Genomic DNA, 11,486 nt, shown 5'->3' with positions numbered 1-11,486 from the left:
GCCTTGGCTCAGGGGGCTACAAAGCACAGGATGAATATGCACACACACACAACCGCCATGGCACTCACAGAACACGGTGCTTTTGCCCATTAGAATCATGCTGAGAACTGACCCACCTCCTCTACACTCATGCCAGTATATAAAGAGATTCTGCAGCCTTGTTATCAGACAAAAACTGGATCTAAACCTACAGGCCTGTTTAAAAGAGCAGGAGAATTTCAACCAGAACAGATTGAATTAAGACACACAGCTTTTAAAAATACGTTAACTATTTAAATTCTTTCTTGCCATCCCACCTCTCCCCATCTACATCCACGTGCACAAACCAACTTTACTGAATAAATTCCAAACCGGCTAGAATGCTGGTGGGGTAACTCCACGTGAGCTTGCTGGTCATAGGTGTCATACAACTTTAAAATATAATATCAAAACAAAACAAACAAACAAACAGAAAAGCACCTAAATATCCAAGGATAGGTAATATGGTTTTCTATAAAACCATAAAATAGTTGTTCCCCTAATAGATATAATAGATATAAAATAGAACAACATGAAGTCATTAAAAATGATAATCTTTATATTTAATATACAAGAATGTTAAGTAAAAACTAATTGACAGGCTGCGCATGGTGACATGCTTATAATCCCAGCACTTTGGGAGGCCTAGGTGGGAGGGTTACTTAAGGCCAGGAGTTTGAGGCCAGCCTGGGCAGCAAGACCTCATCTCTACAAAACAATTTAAAAATTAGCTGAGCATGAATGTGTGTGGCTGTAGCCCCAGCTACTTGGGGGACTTGAGACGGGAGGATCGCTTGAGCCCAGGAGTTCAAAGTTGCAGTGAGCTGTGACCCCACTGCCACACTCCAGCCTGGATGACAGAGCAAGACCTCATCTCCAGAAAAAAAACCAAAAACCTAACTTATCAAACAATGCATATAGAGTGTATATCAGACCAGAAATGCCTATGTTGGCATTAGGAAAAGTCTAGAAAGATATATACCCAAATATTCACATGGAATATTGATTCATGGAAATTCATGTGATGTTCATTTTTCTTTGCTACGTTTTTTCTGCTTATCCATATTCAATATTTATTTGTTTATCCATAAATAATATTTGTTTAATGAAGAACTCTGTTTTCATTATTACTATAAGAAGTAATAAAAGAACTAAAGTAAGTGAATAAAACTAAGCATAGTGGCTCCAAGATCTTTTTGATCTCGAGCCACCTGGCATGGCTGAATTCCTCACTGCCTGCCAGGCGCTGCAGCATGGCAGGGGCGTTGCCTGAAAGGGAAGGCTTAGTTCAGAGTCTGCTGCTGACTGATGCTCAAGTCCCCTCGTCCCGAGCCCAGGAGTCCAGGCACCCTTGCACAACACTTCCATGATGCATTCTAACCTAAATATATATTTTAAAATGCAGATCTAGTAATTGGAAGATACTTCTATTCCTCTCTTCCATAAATAGGCAGAGAGGGAAACAGGAGCCCTGGAGGGAGGGATCTATGGTAGGATGTTTTGTTTTCTATTTTTTTTAGGGCAGGAGGAGAAGAGAGAACAAAGAATGACCTTTAGTCGGTAGGTCATTTGATGGATCCTCTGGCCATTTGAGAGTGGCCTGTAGCGCCTTGGATCCTGGGAGGTCCCCAGGACCTGGCAGGCAAGGAGGGCTGCCCACGCCTGAGTCTCCCGGCTTCCGAGCAAAGGCTGGCTTGGTGGCATTCAAGAAAGGTTGCAAGATTCGTCTATTTAATCAGCGAGTTCCCAGATGATGTTTGCAGTTTGATATGGATCATTCCAGTCACTCTTAAATCCATCAGCAAATATTGATTGAGTGCCTACTGTTTGCCAGGCTTGACGATAGGCATTTTTCAAGATGCAGAATAAGTATAGAACGAGGTCTCTGTCCTCTTCAATTAGTGCCACAAGCCCATGCACAGCAGAGCGGGAACCGGCTGAGTGTGACAGTGCCGCAGAAATGGGGCAACGGGGCACGCTGAGATCAGTGGAGACAGGAGGACTTCAGACAAGAGGCAGGACTTGAGCTGGGTTTTGGGGGGCAGGGAATATTACTTATCAAGGAAATACAAATATCTATTAGGGGAATGCTGGCTATAGTAACAAAGTACCCTGAAATATTGGCGCCTTAACACAATAGAAGTTTATTTCTGGCTCATATCAAAGCCATTCAGCAGTGGGGCTGAGGGCAGGACCCTCACGCAGCCATTCAGGGCCCCAGGCAGCCAGGGCCTCTGCGACCTCTGCACATGTCTGCTAAGGCTGCCCAGGGGCTCCGGATCAGCCAGCAAATGGGGGAAATGGGCAAGCACCTCATGGGAGGGTTATGTAGTCCAGGCCTGCAAACAGCTGGCTGCAAACGGCTCTCTCATGTCACTTCCCCAACATCCCTTTGGCCTCAAGTCAGTTCATTGTCCCACCTTGCTGAAAATGGGGTAAGAACTGTGGTCCCTCATGGGTAAGCCACTTTCCAGCAACAGCAATCTGAAAGGGGCTGCAGAACGTTGGTGGAAGGCTAGCCACAGCGGACGAAGGCCGGAGCCGGGACCCGGCAGCATGGCCAGCTGTGAAGCTGCAGGGAGACCCCAGGCTGGGCCCGAGTCTGACATGAACTAGTGGGACTCAGGGCTGGAGGAAAGAAGGAGACGCTGACAGCAAGCCTAGAGTGAGGCTCCATCCAGGCACGCAGTTCCAGACAAAGTGCAAGCCCGGAATGTTTAATCCAGGTGGAGCGCTGCTTCAGTGGCCAGCACTGTCAGGTTTGGGGACTTCAGTAGTATCAGACAGGCCTGTATTCTCCTGATGCCTTGAGATGAAACACTCAGTGTTTCCAACAGGGCCCAACACCCACCTGCATTACATGGTTGGCCAGGAAAGCCAAGGAGTTTGCAACCCCTTCCTTCAGCATGCTCCGGTCTTAGAGAATTTTCCCGTTGCTGATGCAAGTCAGTGACCAAGAGGAGCCTAGTTGGGACAGAGGGTCCCTTAGCTACCCTATGAGAAACTGGGTGGGGAGGGCATTTCCGGAAAGCCCAGCGTGCCCTATCCTTGAGGCTGGGGGGGCGGGGCCTGCAGATTAGTTCTCAAGTCTCCCTGGGAGTTAAGTCCCACTGTACCCCAAGGCGAGAGCAGTGATAAGTGCCATCCCATAACTCTATGCCTTCCCTTGTTCACATTGTTTTACAATGATGGCCCATGGGCAGGAGCTTCAGGCGAGTCACCGGACCTCCCAGGCTCAGCTTTCTATGAAACACGTGAGTTTGACACCAAGATCTCTCAGGCTCTCCCCAGCTGTGGCATCCTGTGGGTGTGAGTTCCTTCTGCATGGGAAGCCTACACATGTCTTAATAAGATCCTAGGAATTTTAGAATTCAAAAATAGAAATAAAAATAGGGAGAGAGGAAAAGAAAAGGACCTTAGAGATTATCAGCCCAACACTTCCCAAAATGTGTTTTAGGAATATTAGTTCTGTAGACTCTGAATAGGTTGTGTGTGTGTGTGTGTCTATATATAATATATGAATACGTGTCTTTATAGTAGCTCTCTCTCCACATATACTATGTACACATATATAATAACATAGTATATACTACATACATAAGTGTCTGTATATATTTTTATATACAGTAAAAGCTGATATCCATATAATAAACCAATATGCCAAGCATGATGCAAAGAGTTTTCATGCATTGGCTCTTTCAACCCTCCCAGCAACCACATTGTCCTTGCCATTCCTATTTTATAGCTGAAGGAACTGATGTTTAGACAGGTTGAACATTTGCCCAAGGTCACATTGATTGAAAGTGGAAGGGAAAGATAGAAAGATGTAAGCTCAACCACATCTGCTTCTAGATGCTGTGCTGTCAGCCACCACCCCCTGCTGCTCCCTGAATGTTCTTGTCAAATGTGGGACCAGGTGTCAGGCCCCCGTGCTCCCTGGTTCTTGGTTCCAGTAGGAAGAATGGTTACTGGTACCGAGTCAGCAGAGCCAGTGAGCAGAGCAAGCAGACGCACGGAGGCGCAGTGGCCAAGTGTGCTAGCGCAGGGCGCTCCACAGGAGGAGGGCGCCGGCCCGCCAGTGGCGGAGACTGAGTTCAATAAGATGTTCCCTTTTATACTGATTCCCTGATTTTATGTTAAGTTGGGGTGGAATATTCATGGCTTTTCTTAGAAAAAGGTGGAGAATTCCCAGAATGGCAAAGCCTCCCCTTTTCAATCTTTGTAAGGCAATTTCTAGGGCTTGCCATGGCATTTGTAAACTGTCATGGCACTGGTGGGTGTGACTTTTACTATGTTAATGAGGGTAGGCCACTTGAGGATACTGTCACCTTACTTGGACACATGCTCCAGAGACCCTCATTTGTGGCTTTGATTATATCTGCACTTTGTGGCCTTTCTACCTCTTTCTGGTTGCTCAGTCCTTGGAGACCGCCTGCCATAGACCCAACATCTGGTCGGTCCTTGAGGCCTCCTTGATGCTCTCTGTTCTTTCTTGGAAGCCCCTTCTGGTCAGTTCGTTCCTCCTATTAGACAAAGCATTTCCTGATGTCATCCATTTCTCAGTGGAACTCCCCGCTAGACAAAGCATCTGTTCTCCTTCCTCCTTGCCCCAACCTAACAGTCTTTCCCCCTTACTTGGCTACGTGATCTTGTGCACATGGCGTGACCTCTCTGTGCCTTATCTGTAAAATAAGAATAAGAACAGCATGTGTTTCACAGAGTTACCTGCAAGGACTTAATATTTAATATGTTTTGATATCAAAACCAAGTATTACTTAAGTGTTAGCTATTGCTAGCGCATGCAGTGCTGTCAATTAAATTGATCTTGGAGCCCCATTTTCACGGAGTGTCTCCAGAGGGGGAATGGCATGATCTGGACCAACCTTCTCACTTGATGATGAGGAAGCAGAGGCAAGAGTCGCGGCTCAGGGACACGTGGGTGGCTAGTGCGAGAGCCAGCCGAGCTAGACGCCTGCTCCCCAGACTTCCGGCCAGCATTAGCCCCACGGAGCGGACCACAGCATGGAAATCATGCTCCTCCTGCCTGCTTTTAGCCTCCTCAGCCCATCATTCCCCTGCAACTGGATCTAGAAGTAGAGAGCCAGCAGGGTATGCCACAAAAAAAGAACAAATAGCGACACTAGCTAATATTTATTAAACACCTTTTGTATGCCCGGAGATTCATTACACCAAAATGTCCTTAAATCCCACTGCAACCCTGTGAGGTGAGTGCTGGCCCTCGCGTTGCACAGTTGCTCAGCCAGTACGTGGTGGGACTCAGCTCCACACCCGAGTCCGCCTGATGCTGACATCACTTTTCCATTACGCAGCAACGAAATGGAGGCACTGTCCCAGGAAGAGGTGATGGGAGGAAGGAAGGAAACAGGATTAAAGTAAGGGGAAAGACAGAAAGCTCAGACAAGGAGGGAATCCACAAGAGCTTACTGAGCATGTGCTACACGCGAGCATCGCCTCCGCGAGGCCTCTGCTGCGAGGACACCAAGTAACCCGGTCTCTCCTGCCACCCCCAACAAGGCCCAGCATCCACTTGCTTGCCAAGCCAGGAAGCGGGACAATGCCTATAAACGACTCCCTGCTCCTCACTCTGCATCTCCTGTGACTTCCCCGCCATTTATCCTGCTGAGTGCAACTTGTCTGCCTTGCTTATTTGTAAAATGGGGCTAGTCTGGTGCCTGCTTTATTAATGCAGTAACATATATATAGCAATTAACACAGCCCGTGGCACATAGCAAGTTCTCAGTAAATGTTAGCTGTCATTATTGTATTCTCTTTATCAGCATGTTGCAATAACAGTGAAACTAACACTTGAGTCTTCAAAGAACAAGATCAAATACAAAGAAATCTAGGGGTGGGTTTGTGGCCAACTCATCTACCTTCTCTGGCTAAATAAACCTGTGGTTTCAGATATCTTCATTTTTCTCATGGGCAATCCCATTCTCCTGTTTATTCAGATCTTATTATTTCTTCTGAAGATCTAAATAAATTACAAGCATTCTAGGGATGGACTCTAAGACAGGCTATCTTTTAGAGTGGCACTGTCCAGTAGAAATATAATGTGAGCCACATATGCAATTTTAAATGTTATAGTGGCCACATTAAAAAAATTATTGTTACTCAAAATTTTTATTTAGCCTAATATCTCAAAACATTTTCATTTCAACATGTAATCGATATAAAAATTACTAATGAGTCATATTATATCCTTTTGTGTGTACACACGTATTCAATGCCTAAGGGTTATTTTACACCAACAGCACATCTGAATTTGGACTAGCCTATTACCAGTACTAACAGCCACGGGTGGCTAGGGGCTACCATTTTGGACATTGCATCTTTAGGACAAAATGACACTGTTCCTTTAAAGACCAAAACATCTCCTGCATTAACTGCGGGTGTGAGGGTGGATCAGTGGAGTAGCAGGTGGGCCTGTTGGTCTCTTTGCCCAGGGAATGGGTGAAGAAGAAGCCTGTTTCTGGCCAAAGCAAATCACACAAACCCATCTAAGGCCCTGCTGACAATACATTCATAGGGTTTCACACCCCAGCACACAAACAGGCTTTGGCTAAATAGGCTTTAAAGATACTTTCAGATCAGTAACCAGCCCTCTTCAAAATGGACTTCACAGATAAAATACCTCTGTGCCCCAACACTGCCTCTTAAATGAGCATCAAAGGCACCCACTTTCTCTATCTTCCCAATAACGACACAGTGATGAATGATTATTCACTCTTTACAGGTTTCCTGGGCATGCACTGTACTCTGGGCATCATGCCAGACAGATAAGATAAGGCCAGAGGCTCAAAGTGTCAATAGGGAACCCAAGCAATATTAGGAAAAGCCTTTTCCTGGTCTTTTTTGGAATTTCAATCAGAATCATTATGAACATGTCCCAGAATGGGAACTTTTATGACTGCCTGGCCTAGGAGCTCATCTCTACTTTGATTTTAGTTTCATTTGTTCATTTTCTTTTTCTTTTTTTATTTCAAAATATTAAGAGGGTACAAATGTTTTAGGTTACATGGATAATTTTTGTAATGTTTGAGTCCTGGCTATAGGCATGCCCATCACCCAAATATTATTCATATTACCCATTAGATTGGTTTATTCCCCTCCTCTCCTCGCCTACCCCCTGGTTAATTTCCACTGAGTTTTACTTCCTTCTGTACAGATGCCTGCTCTTCAGTTAGTTCCAATTTAATAGTGGGTACATGTGTGGTGTTTGCTTTTCCATTCTTGAGAAACTTCACTTAGAAGAATGGGCTCCAGTTCTATCCAGACTGTTGCTAAAGGTATTATTTTTCCTTTTTATGGATGAGTAGTACTCCATGGTATACATATATTACATTTGATTAATCCATTCATGACCTGATGGGCACTTGGATTGAGTCCACATCTTTGCAATTGTGAATTGTGCTGCAATAAACATTCAAGTGCAGGTGTCTTTTTGATGAAAAATCTTCTTTTCCTTTGGGTAGATACCCAATAGTGGGATTGCTGGATTGAATTGTAGCACTACTTTTAGTTCTTTGAGGAATCTCCACACTGTTTTCCATAGAGGTTATGCTGATTTGTGGTCCCACCAACAGTGTATAAATGTTCCTTTCTTTCTGTATCCATGCCAGCATCTATTGTTCTTAAACTTTTTAATAAAACCCATTCTAACTGGGGGTAAGGTGGTATCTCGTTGTGGGTTTACTTTGCATTTCTCTGATGATTAGTGATGCTGAGCATTTTCTCATATGTTCATTAGCCATTTGTCTTTCCTCTTTCGAGAAGCTTATGTTCATATCTTTTGCCCACTTTTCAATAGAGTTGTTTAGTTTTTTTCTTACTCATTTGCTTGACTTCTTTGTAAATTCTTGTTATTAGCCCTTTGTCATATGTATAGCTTATGAATATTTTCTCTCATTCTGTAGGTTGTCTATTTGCTCTGTTGGTTGTTTCCTTAGCTGTGAAGAAGCTTTTTAGGTTTACTCAAATCCCATTTATTAATTTTTGCTGTTGCCATGATTGCCATTGGGATCCTTTTCATAAATTCTTTGCCTAGTCCAATATCTGGAAGAGTTTTTCCTACATTTTCTCTAGATTTCTTATTGTTTCATGCCTTAGATCTAAATCTTTTATCCATATTGAATTAATTTTTGTGAGTAGTGCGAGGTACAGATCCTGTTTCATCCTTCTGCATGTGGCATCCAATTTTCTGAGCACCATTTATTGAATAGGGCTCCTTTTCCCCGGTGTGCATTGTTGTCTGCTTTGTCAAACATGAGCTGGTTATAGGTAGATGGTTTCATGTCTGGGTTCTCTGTTCTGTTTCATTGGTCTATGTCTCTATTTCTGTACCAATACTATGCTCATGGTATTGAGCATCAACATTGTTAGATAGAACCAACATTGCTAAAATGTCCATACTACCCAAAGTGATTTACAAATTGAACATAATTTGTATCAAGTTACCAAATTCATACTTCACAGATCTAGAAAAAAAATTCTACACTTCCTTTGGAACTAGAAGAGAGCCCTGAATAGCCAAAACAATCTTATGCAAAAAGAATAGATCTAGAGAGACACATTACCAGACTTCAAACTATATTTTGTAATTTTTTCTTATTGAAAGTTTTATTTTCTGTTACCTAAATTTTGCCACAAAAGAAGATGTAGCCTCAATCCTCTGTCTTGATAAAACCCAAATTCAGGTGACATAATTTCTTAATTTAGACACAATCCCTCATTTGTCTCATCCAATAAGTTTGAAGAGTATACAGAGAAGTTATTGTCATTTTCTCCTTCTCATCCACAAAATCTCTGAGATATGGGTATTCATGCATTACCCATATGCATTACCTACATTGAAGCCACATTCATTCACATTAGTTTTATACATGAGCTACAATGACAATAGGGGAAACATGAAATACCACAAATTATTTAAAAATTTATATAAAAACAAAAATAATCAAAAAAGACTCAAGAAGAACATATAAAAACTATAAATATTAAAATATTAAAATTTTATGCAAAGGATATCCCAGATTCAGGTAGTATTAAAAGTATGTTGTACCAATTTTTAGTGAAGCGTTGATACCAATCCTTCACAACACTTTCAAAAAAATAGAAGAGAAGGGAACACTTTCCCATTCATTCTACTAGGCCAGGATTACCCTAATATAAAAACCACATGAAACATCACAAAAAAGAAACTACAGAACATATCTCTCTTGAATATTGACAAATAAATCTTCAACATAATATTATCAAATTGAATACAAAATATATAAAAAGGATTGCACACTATGACCAAGTGTGATTGTACCACAAATACATAATTTGTTTAATATTTTAAAAAAATGTTAGTGTATCAATCCACAACCATTATTTCTAAAAGTTTCCTCATGTCATTCTGTGTATGTGTGTTAGTTTTGGTAAAAATATTTAACATGGATATGTTTATTATCTTGATTGTGGTGAGGTTATCATGGGTGTACACATAAATCCAAGTTCAAATTATGTACATTAAGCATTTGTGGGGATTTGTATATCAATTATACATGAATAAAGTTGTTAAAAATTAATGTAATGCTCCACATTAATAAAATAAAAGGAAATCAATATGTGATACTTTCAATTGACACAGAAAAAACTTTTGGCTAAATCCATGATCAATTTATGATTAAAATCCTAAAGAAACTTGGAATCAAAGGGTGCTTCCACAACCTGATAAAGGTTGTATAAGAAACCCCTACAGTACCCATACTTAATGGTGACAACAACATGTTTTTCTATAAGACTTGGAACAAGACAGGGACCTTCACTTTTACCACTTCTATTCAACATTAGACTGGAGGTATTTGCTGTAAAAAATAAAGGGAGAAAAATGGCTCTGGATTGCAAAGAAAAGAAGAAAATTGCCTTTTAATGCCTATTATATACCCCTGTATATAAAAGAAATTTTGAGAAACTCACTTAAAATGTTACCCAGTGCAATGCCTCCACAACATAAGTGAGTTTCTACCCCTGACCTAACCTGCTTACCTTTAAGAAACAGGATGACTGTGGTCAAATATTTCCCTTGATATCAGAGCAGCTAGCGGGATCCAAGATAGCAGCTCAACCTGACTTCTGAAGAATCCCTGACTTCATTATAATCTAGATCCCATGCTAAATGACAACCCCATCAATGCTGTAACAGTTGACAACCACCACATCAAAGACTAGAAGAGATCACAGAAGGACAAAAATGAAGCAGTACTCCAGTTAGGAGGATTTCCCCACCCATTCCCAGAAGAGACATGATTATTCCTTCCCTTGCATTAAAGAAAACCTATATTTTAACCCCCTCACATCCCAGAGGACAAGAAGTTGATTTGTGAGCCATGTTCCCACATCTCCACGCCTTGGCCAATGGGTAAAGCTTGCACTGCTCATTTTAGTGTATATTTGCTTTGCAACATGAGACAGGAAAGAATCCCAACTTTTAGGGGGACAAAAAGAATTCAACTGGTCACAAAAACTCACTCAAAGTAATAAATGAGTTCAGCAATATTGCAGAGTATGAGATCAAGTTGCAAAAATCAATGGTATCTATACACTAGCAAGGAGCACTCTGACAATGTAATTAAGAAAAGAATAGGCTGGGTGCAGTGGCTCACACCTGTAATCCTAGCACTCTGGGAGGCTGAAGCAGGAGGATTGCTCAAGATCAGGAAATCAAGACCAGCCTGAGCAAAGAGTGAGACCCCGTCTCTACTAAAAATAGAAAGAAATTAGCTGAACAACTAAAAAAAAAAATAATATATATAAAATTAGCCAGACATGGTGGCGCATGCCTGTAGTCCCAGCTACTTGGGAGACTGAGGCAGGAGGATTGCTTGAGCCCAGGAATTTGAGGTTGCTATGAGCTAGGCTGAGGCCATGGCTCTCTAGACTGAATAAACAGAGAAAGACTCCGTCTCCAACAACAACAAGGACAAAAAACAATAACAATCAAAATTGTTTCAAAATGAATGAAACCACAAAAAGAAATTTAAGAAAAAATTTCTCTGATTTTACAGTGAAAACTACAAAATATTATAAAAAGAAAAAAAATTTTAAATGAAGTCATGTTTCAATAGACATTTTGCCAAAAAGGGATATAAATAGATAACAAATATGTGAAAATAATATTAATTATTAGAGAAATGCAAATCAAAACTCCAAGGAGATACCACTGCATACTAACCTAACAGCAGACAACAAAGACGGCAGACATGTAGAGTACATGGAATCCTCACACATTACTGCTGGGAATATAAAATGATGTAGCCACTTTGAAAAACAATTTGACAGTTTCTCAAAATGTTTTACATGTACTTACCATATTGACCCAGTATTTCCACTCTCAATTATATTCTTAAAAGGTATGAAAACCGGGCCGGGCGTGGTGGCTCACGCCTGTAATCCTAGCTCTC

Source organism: Microcebus murinus, chromosome 18 (assembly GCF_040939455.1).
Source record: "Microcebus murinus isolate Inina chromosome 18, M.murinus_Inina_mat1.0, whole genome shotgun sequence".
NCBI lineage: Eukaryota > Metazoa > Chordata > Mammalia > Primates > Cheirogaleidae > Microcebus > Microcebus murinus.
The sequence above is the reverse complement of the archived record's forward strand: the minus strand, read 5'-3'. Positions refer to the sequence as shown.